Source organism: Pogoniulus pusillus, chromosome Z (assembly GCF_015220805.1).
Source record: "Pogoniulus pusillus isolate bPogPus1 chromosome Z, bPogPus1.pri, whole genome shotgun sequence".
NCBI lineage: Eukaryota > Metazoa > Chordata > Aves > Piciformes > Lybiidae > Pogoniulus > Pogoniulus pusillus.
The window spans coordinates 64,402,738-64,416,092 of NC_087309.1; positions in this window are offsets into that span (position 1 = coordinate 64,402,738).

The following is a 13,355-nucleotide window of genomic DNA, read 5'->3' on the forward strand; positions in this document are numbered from 1 at the left end:
TCCAGGGTCTGCTCCTGGTAACTCGCAGCAGTGGAGTTTACCAGGCAAGCAATAAGGCAGTGTGCAACAGCAGCACAGCTGGGCACAGCAGAGAGAGCAGGGCAAAGAGCAGGGGAGCAAAGCAGGAAGCAAAAGCACATTGTTTACCTATGTATCTCCTTTAATCAATGTGGGCTGAGATTAATTGCCCTTTGGACACAAGAATAGCCAATCAGGATGGCAGTTAGCCAAACCATACCATATTAGGCAAAGCCACAGGCTCGCTTTTCCTTAATTTGGGAAAAGCACAGGGCTTGCACTAGGCAGGCACAGGCTAAGTGTGTGTACCTTACACCACAGGACCCTGGGCAGGCCAGACTCAGCAGCTCCAAGTCCTTTTGTGTCCGTTTCTGTGCTTGCCTCCCTGATGGAGCAGAAAAACATGCCTAGGCAAGGCAGGACATGTATAAGCCTATTTTGGGCCTATCAGGCCTACCACTGCGGAACCTTCTCTTCCAGTTCAATTAATGTTTATATATTTTTCTGGTTATATTAGATGTAGATATTATCCATAGAATGTTTCCATGACAATGCTTGCTACATTCATACAGTCAGTATGACTTTGATCAACACAGTACAGTTTCCACTTGTGAGGCAAGGAGAAAGACTGCCTTCAAAGTCACAGAGATGTTGACAAAGATGAACCTGAGCTTCACCACAACACTGTGTAGACAAATCTTTGGCATCAGAATTACATTTGGGATTGTGGCAGTTTGGGTGTTACCCACCCTCTCACCCCCTGCACTCTTATGAAATCATCCAGACTAGACTCAGCCAACAGGAAGTTAAGGAATAAAATTCTATATTTACAGCTTAGCACAATATACAAGCAGATATTTACATAATATACAGCTATATGCAGAAATATACAAGTTAGAAAGTAATGCAGAAACACAACAGCCCTCCCAGAAACCTGAGTTCCCAGGAGAGGTTCCTAAAAACCTTTCCACCTCCTTTCCACCCCTCTACCTTATCCTAGGCTTTGTCTTACATGCAAAGTGAGTTTGGAGGATCGGCCATGGGGGTTGGAAAGCAGAAGGATTACTGACACAGAAAGCAGGACAGGGAGGAAAGTACAGGCACCGGCTGTGACAGATTCACTCTGTGTTATCTGTGTTTATGTTCTTGGTTTTATATGTCACAGCAAGCCTACAAGTAAGTAGACATCACCTTTTCACAGCCTATAATCTAATTCTTCTCACTAAAAATTCCAGTTAGCCTCAAGCTAGCACAGGGATTCAGCAGTTTAACTGCTCAAGTCCAGTGACAAAAGTACAACACTTGGATTTATCGCTTTATATGGAGAGACCAGTTTCACATTATGCTTCAGTCTCTGTTCAGTCTACCTGTTATGCTTCACACTGTATTAGGAGAACTACTTGCAGCATCTTTATATGGATATCCTTAAATATTTACTTTGAAAGGCAGCATGAGATATGTGGTTTTATTATTACAAAATTATTGTACTGAGAGCTGAGAAGGACTTCCATCTTCTGCAGCTCAAGACAGTCTGAAAGTATGCATAACCAGCTAACTTGGCTATCTAGTAACAAGAATTTTAAATGGAGGGCTCAGGAGCTATTTTGTGTGCCATCTTTATTGACAAGGGATTACTATTTTATTTGATAAACAAACTTTCTGATTTCAGAGGGAATACTTGGATGGTAAAATGCTGTCTAAAATATAGAAGAATTTGGGGAATCCAAAGCAAGTGGCCTTACATTCGGCCAAGGAATTGCTGGCCTTTTTTCAGAGGTCTGATGATCCCCTAATCCACCTCAATAAGCAGGGCTTAATCTCTGACATTTGGCTTCAATATTAGGGAGTGTACAGAGTGTAATTTCAGCACCAGAGGAGGAGGAGGCTTCTGTTGGTTTCTTTATCATTCCCCTTTAAAGAGTGCCACCTGTGCATCTCACAATCCCCATTCACCCACATGTAGGGGCAGAAGTGCTTCATGTACTTTTTCCTGGCAACTTGCTCATTGAGAATTTTTACATTTTTACCACATAACCAAGATCAAATGTGATATTTTGTCTATTTCTTAAATTAACAAGTGACCCTCCTAATAACAAATGCTTAACATTTTGCAGAAGAATCAGATATATGCATGCGATAGTGCTATGAGAAATGGATCCTTCCTTTTCCTGAAACACTATAGTTACACACAAAGAAATGATGGAGAGTTGCTTTGGGTGGTACCATGGCGTAGAGCTGGAAGTATTGGAGTCAGATGGTAATAAAGACAAAACAAGCACAGGCTGAGCAGTCAGAAAAAAATGTTAATGAGTTAGCATCCCAAGAGGTATAAGGAAAACCCTGTCATGTAAACTTCACAATGCATTGAATCAGAGAATAATCCTACTCTGGCAGAAGAATAATAATTCCAGGGCCAAATTCTCACGGCATAAATAAGTGAAACTCTGGTGAAGTCAAAGGAGACCCACCCTTTCATGCCAAGAAAGTATACAGTCTTCCCTGCTACTCTGAATGTAGCACAGTTTTGAATAGAGCTCATTAATCCATGAGAGGCAGAAGCCTATGTGAATACTTAACTTTCAAGGAGAGTGCTTGTGGTTTGGTTTTGTTTTCTTTTTAATTGTCTTTTTTTTTCCCAAAATGAGAATGAGAAAAGGCAAACTATGGCATGCTTTCCTTAACACCCAATGTGCGGCGTTTGCCTCTGCAGTCTTTATCCTAGCTATGTCTCACAAGAATGTGTGATTTCTTCAAATCACTTAGTGCCAAAGAAAATGGAAATGAAGTAAATCTTTATTTTTTAATGAATATACTTAAATGCAGCTAAGGGCATAAACACAAGGAACCATCATTGTAAACTCATTAATATTACTAAGACCTTGTGCTAGTTTGAAGCAAGCTGGAATGTTTTGGTACAAGAACTAGATAACGGGCAGTGAAATGAAAACAATTGCGTCTACTTCTCTCACAGTCACGCTGAGAACTCTGGGAAGAAGAAAGACTTTTTTCTCCATTTTGTTTCTCACTCTTGCTTTTGCCTTAGACCTGGTCACATCTCATTAACCCTGCTCCTACTAACCTTGCTCCCTAACCTCTTGGCTGCACCTCTCTTCTTCCTGAGAACTGGGGTAAGGTTGAGAGGGCCGGGGGGAGGTGTTGGGGTGGTTTGAGAGCCCCTCCTGGGGACTCAGGTTTCTGGGAGGGGAGTTGTGCTTTTGTATTGTTTATCCTTTGTATATTTCTGTATATAATTGTGTATAACTGTATATATTGTAAATAGCTGCTTGTAAATTCTGCTAGCTGTAAATAAATTGCTTCATCTATATTCCCAGGGTCCGTCTGAGTTAGCTGGGGCAAATACAAAAGTGGGGGGGGGGCGGGGTAACCCCCAAACCTTCACATTACTAATTGGCTTTCCCAACGTGGGGCTAGATATTTTTGAGTGACTGGAAATTAGCTCTGGGAATTAAGATGAAGCTAATCAAGCAGCTATTGTACTTGGTGGGGATTGCTGTGTGGCCTGTTTTCTGGTTTTTTGTGTACAACTGGATCAAAGATCAAATTGGTTATTTCTTGCTTCATGTAGTTTTTAAGAAGGCTAAAGTTAAGCTTTCAAACATGTTCTGGAGCTGGGGTGATTTCATTCTTGGTTATGCTGGTTTTAGTGTCACTGAGAATATTACTAGTGATATTACAAGAGTTTTTGTCAATAATGTTACAATCAATCGAGAGTCTGCTTTATCTACTGCTCTCATGAGGGTCATCCAGCCCCAAACTGAAATGCCAAATCCCTGCAAGGATTTCTACTCGAAACAGAGCATGGCAGGGTTGCTGGGCATTATACTGGCTCTTGTAGTTTTAAATTTCATATTAATTTTGGCATTATTGGTGAAAAATTCAAAACCAGCTTCTGTAAGAGCTAGGAAAAATTCTGTGTCTCAGAAGCAGTCTCTTTCACAGCAAAACAAGGGAACACAGTTGTCGGCTTCCCCCTTGCCAGCCTCTGCCCCTCCTTCTCCAAGTGCTGGGAGCACAGCCAATGTTCCCGCCACGAACGTAAACAATGATAGCAAAAACAAAAACAATAACGGGCAGAGCTCAGCAGGAGCCCTAGGAGCACAGGCAAATACCCAAAATCAGAATGTTCCTAGTAAAAATGAAAACAAATCAGGGTTGGCAGGCATCCCAGGAGGACAGGCAAATAATAACACTGCTAGTGCTAGTAACGCTAGCCCAGTCAGTCCAAATCCTACTGACACCAGCTCAGCCAATTCAAACCCCCAGCCAGCAGACCAGAACCAAAATCCTCCTGTTAAAAGCAAGGCAGATTTGAACTCACAAGCTCCAGGTCAGACCCCCAGTAATACAAATGCTCCAAGTCAGACCTCCAATAATTCAAATGCTCCAAGTCAGACTCCTAAAGATTCAAATCCTCCAGCAGACACATCCAAGTCTGTTGCTGCTCAGGCCCTTCTGGCACCTGCTAAGGCAAAAGCTAAGACAAAGAGTGGTTCACAGGAGGATGTAAGAGATGGGACCTCTGGTGATCAGCAGCAAGAGGAGGAGGAGATAGTTAGTCTGCGAGACCTTGTAGATGTGCTGAGACAACAATACTCAAGTGAGAGGAGTGCTGTGAGGTTAGCTGCTAAGAGAGAGGATGGTTCCCATGAGTTTAGGAGTGCTATGAGGAAGATTGTGTTAGGCCAGGTACCACCAGATCAACAACAGGAAGAGGAGGAGGAAGATGACATCCAAGGCTCCAAGGATCCACTCAGAGAGGTCAGGGAAGTTAGGAAGGAATACACAAGGGAATCAGGTGAGCCAATCTTAAGCTGGTTAGTGAGATGCCGTGGCATTGGTGCTAATGCCCTGCAGGTAGGAGACAAGTCTGCCAAGCAGCTGGGACCGCTCACTAAGGAGAGTGGAGTGGACAAACACCTGGCAAGTCCTCTTGGTAGGGTTAGCTTGTGGACACGCCTTTTGTTGGCTGTGGCTATGAGATATCCTTCCCGAGATGATTTGCCATGGGCTGCCAAGAAGTGGAACACCATTGAGCAGGGAATTAAGCTTCTGAAGGAGTTTGCTGTGAAGGAAGTGCTTTATGGAGATCATGGCACTCATGAGCCTGACGATATTCCTTTGGGAACAGGTCTCATGAAGAAGCTGATTAAGCTTGCTCCTTCATCCTATGCTAACATCTTGGCCAGTAAGTTCCTAGCAAGGAGTGATAATGGAAGATCTTTCACTGTTGGTGAATTCACTGATCAGCTCAGGCAGATTGAGGACAGCTTGTCACATTCTGGCCTAGTCTCTGCCATACAAACTATGACCACAGAGATTAAAGATACCATGAAAGAACTGAAGGAGGACCTTAAAACCTCAATTTCCAATCTGGTAAAGGATACTATTCCTGCATCATCTGAATGGGTGCATGTTTCTGCCATCAGGAACAGATGCCCACCTCCTGCAAGGCAATTCCAGCCCAGGAGGAGACAAATTCCACCCAGACAGCAGCAATCACGTGCGTCACTGTGGATACTTCTGCGTGACACATATGGTGAGAACATGAACAAGTGGGATGGAAAACCTACTTCAGCTCTTTCAAAGAGGGTCAGGGATCTGCAGAGTGGCAGAAACAGAGGCAGCAATGCCAGGAAAGTAGCTGTCACTTCTTCAGCTCCTGAGAGCAATTGCAATTGTTCCAACAGTTGCAGTTCCTCTCACAACAACACCAATCACTGTGTACACCCTACATGCCATGTTCAGCATTAGGGGTGCCCTGCCTCCAGCCAGGAGGAGGAAAGGGATAGTGGAGAGAACCGAATCTATTGGAATGTATTCATTAGGTGGCCTGGCAGTTCAAGAGTTCGGAAATACAGGGCTTTAGTTGACACAGGTGCTCAGTGTACTTTATTGCCATCAAATTGCAAAGGGACAGAGTCCATTTCTATCTTTGGAATCACTGGTGGATCTCAAGAGTTAACTAAGGTACAGGCTGAGATCAGTTTAACTGGTAAAGAGTGGAAGACACATACTATTGTAACTGGTCCTGATGCGCCTTGCATTCTGGGAAATGACTTTTTGAGACAAGGTTGTTTCAAAGATCCTAAGGGTCATAAATGGGCTTTTGGAATAGCATCTGTAGAGATTGAGGATGATAAATTGAAATTGTCTGTTAGACCTGAACTTTCTGATGAATCTGCAGTTGTGGGACATCATGACATAGAGGACCTGGAAGTGCCAATTGCAACTCAAACTGTTCATCACAGACAGTACAGAACTAACCGTGACTCTTTGTTGCCCATTCATCAGCTGATTCGTCAACTGGAGAATCAGGCTGTCATCGAGAAAGCTCATTCACCTTTCAACAGTCCCATCTGGCCTGTGCGTAAACCTACGGGCGACTGGAGACTGACAGTTGACTTTCGTGCCCTCAACGAGGTGACGCCACCCATGAGTGCAGCTGTGCCGGACATGCTGGAACTCCAGTACGAGCTGGAATCGAAGGAGGCTAAATGGTATGCAACCATAGACATTGCTAATGCTTTCTTCTCTATTCCCATAGCAAAGGAGTGCAGGCCTCAGTTTGCATTCACCTGGAGAGGTATCCAGTACCAGTTCAATCGTTTGCCTCAGGGGTGGAAACACAGCTCAACCATCTGTCACTCAGTCATCCACAATGCACTGGAGAAAGGTAAAGCTCCACAGCACATCCAGTACATCGACGACATCATTGTGTGGGGCCAAACTGCTGAGGAAGTCTTCGAGAAAGGTAACAATATCATTGACATTCTGTTGCAAGCAGGTTTTGCCATTAAGAGAGACAAGGTCAAAGGACCTGCCAGAGAAATTCAGTTTCTGGGAGTGCGGTGGCAGGATGGTCGCCATTACATTCCTCAGGATGTGATCAACAAAGTCTCTACTATGGCAGTTCCCACCAGTAAGAAGGACACACTTTCTTTTCTTGGTGTGGTGGGATTTTGGAGACTACACATTCCTGGTTTCAGTCAGATTGTCAAACCTCTGCATGATGTGACTTGTAAGAGAAACAATTTCGAGTGGGGACCTGAACAACAAGCAGCCTTTGATCAAATTAAACGAGAAGTAGTCCATGCAGTGGGCTTGGGACCTGTGAGATCTGGTCCAGACATTAAAAACATTCTGTACACGGCTGCCAGTGACAATGGTCCAACTTGGAGTCTTTGGCAGAGAGCTCCAAACGAGACACGTGGTCGTCCACTTGGTTTCTGGGGACGTTGTTACAGAGGTTCAGAGACAAATTACACTGCAACTGAGAAAGAGATTCTAGCAGCCTATGAGGGAGTGAAAGCAGCTTCTGAAGTGATTGGAACTGAGTCACAACTGCTTTTAGCTCCTAGACTGCCAGTTCTTAACTGGATGTTCAAAGGCAAAGGTTCATCACCACATCATGCCACAGATGCAACCTGGTCTAAATGGATGGCTTTGATAACCCAACGAGCACGAATGGGTAATCTTGATCGACCTGGTCTGGTGGAGGTGATCACCAACTGGCCGGAAGGCACAGACTGTTCCAAACCTCCAGAGGAGAAAATAACTCGTGCTGAGGAAGCTCCTCCCTATGGTGATCTCTCTGATCAGGAAAAGAACTATGCTTTGTTCACAGACGGTTCCTGTCGTCTTGTTGGGAACAAGCGAATATGGAAGTCAGCAGTGTGGAGTCCAACCAGGAGAGTTACCGAAACGAAAGATGGAGAAGGAGAATCCAGTCAGTTCGCTGAGGTAAAAGCTGTTCAACTTGCTCTTGATGTGGCTGAACGTGAGAATTGGCCTATCCTTTACCTCTACACCGACTCGTGGATGGTAGCCAATGCTCTATGGGGTTGGCTAAAGGACTGGAAGAAGAATGGCTGGCAGAGGAAAGGAAAGCCTATTTGGTGTGCTGATCTATGGCAGGACATTGATGCACGGCTGGAGAAAACTCCAGTGAAGGTGCGGCACGTAGATGCACACATGCCTAAGAGCAGAGCAACTGAGGAACATCAACATAATCAGAAGGCAGATCAAGCTGCTAAGATTGCTCAAGTTGATACCAACTCTGAACTTGACCTTGACCTTGATTGGAAACACCGAGGTGAACTGTTCTTAGCTCGGTGGGCCCATGACTCATCTGGACATCAAGGCAGAGATGGAACATACCGATGGGCTCGTGATAGGTCAATTGACTTGTCCATGGATGCTATCACCCAAGTCATCTATGACTGTGACATTTGTGCTGCTATTAAGCAGGCTAAGCGAATCAAACCCTTATGGTATGGTGAGAGACGGTCAAAGTACAAGTATGGTGAAGCCTGGTAGATTGACTACATCACTTTACCTCGATCTCGTTCTGGCAAGCAGTATGTGCTAACGATGGTAGAAGCCAGCACCAGATGGTTGGAAACCTATCCAGTTCCACATGCTACTGCACGTAATACCATTGTTGGTTTGGAGAGACAGATCTTGTGGAGACATGGAACTCCAGAGAGAATTGAGTCAGACAATGGTACTCATTTCAAGAACAATCTTGTGAAAAACTGGGCCAAAGAGCATGGTATTGAATGGATCTATCACATACCCTACTATGCACCAGCTTCAGGGAAGATTGAACGCTACAATGGTTTGCTGAAAACCACCCTAAAAGCCATGGGGGGTGGAACTCTGAAAAACTGGGACAAACATTTAGCAGAAGCTACCTGGTTGGTAAATAGTAGAGGTTCAGTAAACAGAGCAGGACCTGCACAATCAGATTTGGTCCAAACAGTAGACGGTGATAAAGTTCCTGTTGTACGTGAAAAGAATCTGTTAGGGAAAACTGTTTGGGTATTTTCTCCTTCGGGCAAAGGGAAACCTGTCCGAGGGGTGGTATCTGCTGAAGGTCCTGGTCATACATACTGGGTAATGCAGGAGAATGGTGAAATCCAGTGTATTCCACAGAGAAATCTAACCTTAGCTGAGAGAGTTTAAATTCAAACTGTTAGGAGTTTTCTGTTCCAGGTAACATCGACGCCCAACACTGAGAGAATCTACAATAGAATCTACAGTACGTGAGCACGAACCCAACATCACCTGGGAGTCCCTGTTCTGAGCTTTTGAATCACCTACATCTGATTGAAGTGTGAACTGAACTTGTATATATTGTTTTAGTGTAAATATTGATTTAGATTAGATTGGATAATTCTCAGCGATACTCTGAGCGAAGTAGACAGGGGTGGATTGTGCTAGTTTGAAGCAAGCTGGAATGTTTTGGTACAAGAACTAGATAACGGGCAGTGAAATGAAAAACAATTGCGTCTACTTCTCTCACAGTCACACTGAGAACTCTGGGAAGAAGAAAGACTTTTTTCTCCATTTTGTTTCTCACTCTTGCTTTTGCCTTAGACCTGGTCACATCTCATTAACCCTGCTCCTACTAACCTTGCTCCCTAACCTCTTGGCTGCACCTCTCTTCTTCCTGAGAACTGGGGTAAGGTTGAGAGGGCCGGGGGGAGGTGTTGGGGTGGTTTGAGAGCCCCTCCTGGGGACTCAGGTTTCTGGGAGGGGAGTTGTGCTTTTGTATTGTTTATCCTTTGTATATTTCTGTATATAATTGTATATAACTGTATATATTGTAAATAGCTGCTTGTAAATTCTGCTAGCTGTAAATAAATTGCTTCATCTATATTCCCAGGGTCCGTCTGAGTTAGCTGGGGCAAATACAAAAGTGTGGGGGGGCGGGGTAACCCCCAAACCTTCACAGACCTCTTTGTTTGTTTCTTGTTAATTCTTCCCTCTTACTACTTACACTTAGTTTAAAAAATTAAATCTCTCTTCTCTCTGTTTTTCTACCTCTACTTCCACCAGCTTAATTCCCATAAATAATAAGTTCAAATTTGACTTTCATGTGTATCCTGAGAAGTCATCTAGCTTCACACTTTTCAGACCTCAATGTTTCCAATAGAATCATAGAATGGTTTGGGTTGGAAGGGGTCATCTAGTCCAACCCTCTCTGCAGCAAGCCCAGAGCACTCATCTTCAATATCCAAGGGCCCCAACTGCCTCTCTCAGCAACCCATTCCAGTGCTCATCACCCTCATGGTAAAGAATTTGTTCCTAACATCCAACCTAAATGTACTCTTCTCTAGTTTGAAGCCACTTTCCCTCATCCTGTCACTACAGGCCTTTGTAAACTGTCTCTCTCCATCCTTGTGGTAGGCCCCCTTCAGATACTGGAAGGTTGCTGTCAGGTCTCTCTAGAGCCTCCTTTTCTCTAGGCTGCACAACCCCATCTACCTCAGCCTGTCTTCGTAACAGAGGTGTTTGAATCCCCTGATCATTTCCATATCCCTCCTCTGGACTTGCTCCATCAGGTCCACACACATAACAGCAATTGACAGTTGGACTCACCTATTGAAGGGAGCTAGGGATCTGCTGGAAAGAGTCCAACAGAGAGGTATGAGGATGATTGTGGAACTTGAACACCTCTTCTGTGAAGAAAGACTGAGACAACCAAGGCTGTTCAATCTGCAGAAAAAAAATGTTGGGAGGGAATCTTATCAACATCTATAAATATATGAGAGGTGGGTGTTAAGATGAAGGTGCCAGTCTGTTTTTGTTGATGTTCAGTGGCAGGACAAAAAACAACAGGTACAGGCTAGAACACAGGAAGTTCCACCTCAATATGAGGAAACACTTCTTTATGATGAGGGTGACGGAGAACCAGAACAGAATGTTCAGAGAGACTGCTTCTCTTTCTCTGGAGAATTTCAAAACATGCCTGGGGTGCATTCCTGTGCAGCCTTCCCTAGGTGATCCTGCCTTGGCAGGGGGTTTGGACTTGATGGTCTGTAGAAGTCTGTTCCAACCCATAACATTCTATGATTCCATAATTCTTTCCAGCTTCTTTGCAAGGCTTGAGGGAACTATCAACACTTACTAGCAATTTCAGTGGAAGACTTTTGAGCCAGGAATGAAGTTGATGTCATCAAGTAAACAAAAATCTGATGAGACATAGAGAGAAATAAAAAATAACACAGCAGAAACCTGCTGGATTGTGACTTCAAAATATTCACAATGCCCACATGAATTTGTCTTTTTGGGCCCAGGCAGAACATTGTTTGAAACTCCACACAGAAAGAGCTAACTGTGATTCGATGCAGTATGCAGGCCCAGGCAGCACACAAGTTTTACAAAATTATTAGAATGTTCTGTGGGATCTGGATGGACTTGCATCATCTGTCTCTTTTCAGTCTGGATGGTGTCACTCCATTTAAGAAGTGAAGAGAGGTCACTGATACCAGTAGAAATAAGCAGAATTGCCCTGCAGAAATAGTGTCATGGTTGATCTGGTCTTTTTTATGTCCAATGTGTAAAGAGACAGCCTCTCTAGCTGGAAGAGATGAGACCTCAGCTTAAAAGCCTCTGGAGTAAAAGCATTTAAATCAGCAATGATATGCCCAAGTGATACTTATGTAACTTCTTCAAGGACTTGTAAGAAAAACAGGGCTTTGCAGAATACATCTGCCTGCATAGAGATGTAACCTGGCAGTTTCTGGGATTCTTAGATAACCCTGTATTTTGAATTGGGAGTGGCTTTTTATTCTGGTAAAAATCCTTCTGGCCACTGTGTTTCCTGTGATGTACATACATAGTGAAATCTTCCTCAGTTTCATTGCTTTCACAAGCAGAGTTCAACAAATCATTGAGCACAACTGTATTTACTATATTCAGGGGAAATAAATGGTTATCACATTGACTTTCAGATGAGTCCTCAAAAAATTTGATGAAAGAATATTTACAGAGCAGATCCTGCCAGCAGCAACCAGACCACACATTATTCTTAAGCATAACAAAGTGGTAGTGATTTGTGTTTTCCAAAAGGTTTTTTACAAAGCAGAATTTCCCACAGCTGCTAGACTGTGCCAGAACAGCAGAAAAGTGTGCTTCCAGCACTTGCCCTTCATGAAAAAACATACAGGAGGCTTACAAAATTTTGGTCAGTACTCTTCATCATAGACCACCTTACGCACCTTCTGAAGTGTCCTGGTTTCTTCTGCTCACTTCTCATTCCTGAGGCAAAGAGCACTGCTCTGTTGCACTGTTTAGGTCATCACTGGCCGTGTTTATGATACGGTCTGACACAAGAATCCTTAGTGCTTCAAAGTTGCTGTTTTCTCTGTTGCATTTAGAGTGAGTGATGCCTTTAACTTTCAAACACCGTTTGTCTCCAGACTGCAAGTAGCCATACAGTTTGTCATCTGATGATATGAAGTCCATAATAAGCTTGTCTGGAGGTGGCAAATTGACTCAAAATTCACATAAGTAGTCCCTGAACAGCATCATCCAGTGAGTGACCAAAATGACTCACAAATGTCAGAGTCTGTGTCATCACAATGACAATGATCCTACAGGGCATGTAAGAGACTGTGAAGCTCAAAGCCCAGGTAGGCTGCAGTGAGATACACTATGAAAATGTTAGCATTATACTTTATTATGCCACCAACTGAGCTCCACACAGCCACTCAGCACTTCCTCCTCAACAGGACAGAGAGAAAAATCAGGAAAAAAAAAAGTTAAATTCATAGATTGAGATAAGAGCAGCTTAATAACTAAACTAAACCAAAATAACACTAATAATACATTACAAAAATAATAATTGTAATTAAGATTGATTTAGTAAATGAAAGAAAGAAAGAAAACCCAGGACAAGTGATGCTTGCTACAATTGCTCAACACTTTTTTGACTGATGCCCAGCCAGCCCTGAGCAGTGATTGGCCTCTCTTGGTCAAGCTCCCCTCCAGTTTGTGTATTGGGCATGACATTGTATAATATTGTTCCCCCTTGTTCTCATGGGAACTTCAACTTTCCAGATGTCTGCTGGAAATTCAGTACAACAGGGAGAGAAGAGTCCTGGAGGTTCCTGGAGTGTGTGGAGGATGACTTTCTGACAAAATTGGTGAAGGACACAACTAGGGAAGGAGCCTTCCTGGACCTGCTTCTTGTGGAAAGGGAAGAATTTGTGGGGGTGGAGTAGAAGTTGAAGACCATCTGGTGTTCAGTGACTATGAAATGGTTAAGTTTTCTATCCTTGGGGAAACAAGGAGAGGGGTTAGTAAAACTGCCATCTTCAACTTCCAGAGGGCAAACTTTGGCCTGTTCAGGAGAATAATAGAGAAGGTCCCTTGGGAGGCCACCTTGAAGGATATGGGAGTCCAGAAAGGCTGGACACACTTCAAGAGGGAAGTCTTAAAGGCACGATGCAGGCTGTCCCTGTGTGCTGAGAAACAACTTGTTGGGAAGGCATCCAGCCTGGCTGAATAGGGACCTTTGGCTAAACCTC